Genomic DNA, 3,249 nt, shown 5'->3' with positions numbered 1-3,249 from the left:
CTGGCAGCGCGGCTCCGCGCCCGCGCAGCGGCTGCCCCGCGTGTCTCGGCACGCACCGCGCTCCCGCTCTGCCCCGACTCTCCCCCCCGCCTCAGGCCGTCATAAGCATAGGGCCGGTCTCGGTGCGTCTGCCAGCGGGTTCGGTCCTGAATCTCCGTGAAACGTCACCCGAGAGCGGTGAAGGACTCGAACCCCGCGTGTCCCCGAGTCACGCGGGGCCTGCAGCACCGTCCCTGCCCACGCTACCCAGGCTGAGATCCCGCGGGCGCTCGCTTTGCGAGGTTAATCATTACGTGACGTCTTCTGGGGCTGCCCTTGCACACAAACGGGTTTTAGCTTAAACGATAAAGCGTTACGCCGGTCGCAAAGCTGCTCGGCCGATGTTCCATTTTAGGTCGCAGCTGCGGCAGGTCGGCGAGCTCGTCCCGGGTCAGGGTCTCCGAGGTCCCCGCGCTGCTTCAGAGCGGCGGTGGTGGGAGTCAGGGAGCGGCCAGCACCCGCCCGTGACCCGAGAGCTCAAGTTCAATGCCCGCAGTGCTCAGCCGCCCCTAAGCGCGGCACCGAGGCCACGCAGGGAGTCCCGAGAAAACTTTCTCCGGCTCGAAAAGGATTTTTTGAGGCTGAAGTAAATAAGGAGATGAGCAGCTGTGGCACAGATCTGGAGGGAAAAAATAATTTAACAATTTTCCCCGCGTTGCTGTTAAATATTTTCATTTTCGTAACTGGCTTTTTTTTTTGAAAGAGGTAGGGGAAAATGAAAGCTCTTCTGTTCTGTTTAGCTATTAAAAGTCCACGCAAGTTAAAAGGTAACAACGGAAGGCAGTGGGCATGGGGGAAGGTTTGAGGGAAGTATAAATCGATTGCTTTTCTCTTCCTTTGCGTTCTCCCTTTGTCCTGGCGGACTTTTTTTTTTTTTTTTTTACAGCAAACACTACAAGAGAAGCAACTTCCTAAAGACACAGTTACCATCGGCAAATTCTGGCGAGGGAGGTGATGAAAAACCTGAGGTTTTTTTCCTGGGAGACACCAGGCGGAGGACAGACAGCAAATACTAAAAGCCTGTGCTAAAAGCTTGAGTGGAGTCCTAACTGTGTTAAATCATGGCAAATGTATTTAAGGAAATGAGATAATTTCGGGGGGGCGAGACTTTTTTTTTCGGGGGAGAACACAGCCACTTTCTGCAGCAATGCTATCTAGCTCGTGTGCAGATTCCCGTGCAATGTGTCAATGGAAAATGCAATGCGGCTCCGCGGGGCGCTGGGCACCCGCGGAGCCGCCGCCGGGGGAAGGCAAGGACTGTCCCGCAGGCAGAGGCCCGGCAAGCGCGGCACGTCGCCCTGCCTGCCTCGGACCGAAGTCTCGATGGGGACGGTCCTTCCCGGGCAGGGGAGGCGGGGGGCTGCTGCGGGCCGGGGCCGGGGCCGGGGCCGGAGCACGCCGCCCTGCACGGCCCCCGGGACCGGGGGTGCGGGACGCGTCCTGCCACTTGTAAACTGGGTGGATGATCTCAGAGATCCGACCTTGGCTCATGAGCTCATTTTTTTATTATTATTCGTGTGCATAATATCCTGCCGTGCAAGGCAGTGCTGTTTTCTACACCCTCCACAAAACGGCTCATTATAGAATGGAAGTTGTTGGCCATAAACCCGCCCAAAGACGCAGTTTTCTGGGACATCGAGGGGCTCTCGCTGGCGCAGAGGTCTCGGCAGGGCTGAGGTCCTCTGCGGGCGTCGCTGCGGCTGCACCGTGGTTTGCTTTGATGTAACGCAGCTCAAAAAGCTCCGAAACCCTGTGCTTTAGGTGCTCCTTTCTTTCGGCAGCCTTATTTAAAATGTGGTGGCGAGAGAGAAAATTTCACCGCATTTCTTGCCAGAGGAAACACAACGGGAGATGGGAATACAAATGGAAAGGTGTCCGGAGAAATAAAGTCTCTCGTTTCTCGGGATTTCGGTGTGTTAGCAATGTTGTCACTAGAAAGCTGCGGGCAGGGACATAAAAGGATGAGAAATTCATGCCTCGACAAAGCGTCCTGCTAATTATATAGGGTTTCATGTCCTGAGAGTAAATACTGATTCGACTTACAACCGAGTGAAACACGTAATCACGTCCGGCTCACTTCTTAGCTGATTACGAAAGATTAATAGCAATTAAGTGGTTAGAACTAATGAACGTGAACTCGTGCTTGCCATCCGGTTGTTGCTGCGATTGCTGGCACCCGTTTGTCATTTCTCACCCCGCTTCCAGAAACTGCCGACGATTATTAGACCGGCTACGAAGCAGGGCTGCGCAGGGGCGGCTGCTGCGCGACCTGCCGCGCTCCCGCTCGGCCCCTCCGCGCCCGCGGTAGCCCAGCAGCCCGGGGGGCCCGCCACCGCCTGCCCGGGCTGCTCAGCAAGGCCACCTCCAGCCCCTCCAGCACCAAGTTTCACCTCCACGGCGGCTGCCTCTCTTCTCTCCCGCGCCTGAGCCTCCGCTGGGACAGTAAACACGGCCCCAGCTACGTGCTTTTCAGCGGGCGCGGAGATGCCCTGCCTTTCCCCACGGAGCTGCCGCAACTTGTTGCCCTCCGCGCCCGAGAGAGGGTTAAGTGTCTGCAATACACAACCGTGGAGCGCCAGGAGCCGGCCCAGAGGGGCTGGGGCTGGGGCTGGGGCTGGGACACGTCTTCGGAGCTTTCTCCATTTCCAGCTCTTCGCGCTCCTGCGATTTCCATCCCGGCTCAGCGGGAGAGTCGAGAGAGACGACAGAAGGATTTGCCATAGTTTTGGGAAGTCACCCCCAGAACAGCCGTCAGCATAAGCAAACGCCGCGTTTTAACTAGGCTGCCTTACCACGACATGAACTGACACTGCAAGGGGAAAAAAGCCACGTCTAATGAGTGCCAGGTTTAGCATCTTGCGCTGCGTACAGCCCCGGTGCCATTTCCTGGCTGGTAGCAATATCTGGGGGCTGAAGGGGGGGGGTCTCCCACGGGCCGAGAGCTCCGTGGAGCCAGGGGACCCCTTCTCCCCTATAACAAAGCCCTTCCACTCCATACATCGCCGGGCAGGAGGGAGGTGGGGAGGATGGCACACAAAGACCGTGTCGGGTTTTTCTCCCTGCCGCAGGCGCAACAATGAGCTGGGGAAGGTCTCGCCGGGGATCCGGTCAGACCCCGGCCCGCGGCTTCAAAAAAAGAGCCTCTGCCCGCGGCTTCAAAAGGGCCAGCGGAGGACCCTTGGTCCTCCGCTGGCCCTTTTGAAGCCGCGG

This window comes from Haliaeetus leucocephalus, unplaced genomic scaffold (genome assembly GCF_000737465.1).
Source record: "Haliaeetus leucocephalus isolate CR32 unplaced genomic scaffold, Haliaeetus_leucocephalus-4.0 Scaffold1, whole genome shotgun sequence".
In the NCBI taxonomy this organism is placed as follows: Eukaryota; Metazoa; Chordata; class Aves; order Accipitriformes; family Accipitridae; genus Haliaeetus; species Haliaeetus leucocephalus.
Note: the sequence above shows the minus strand (reverse complement) of the source record.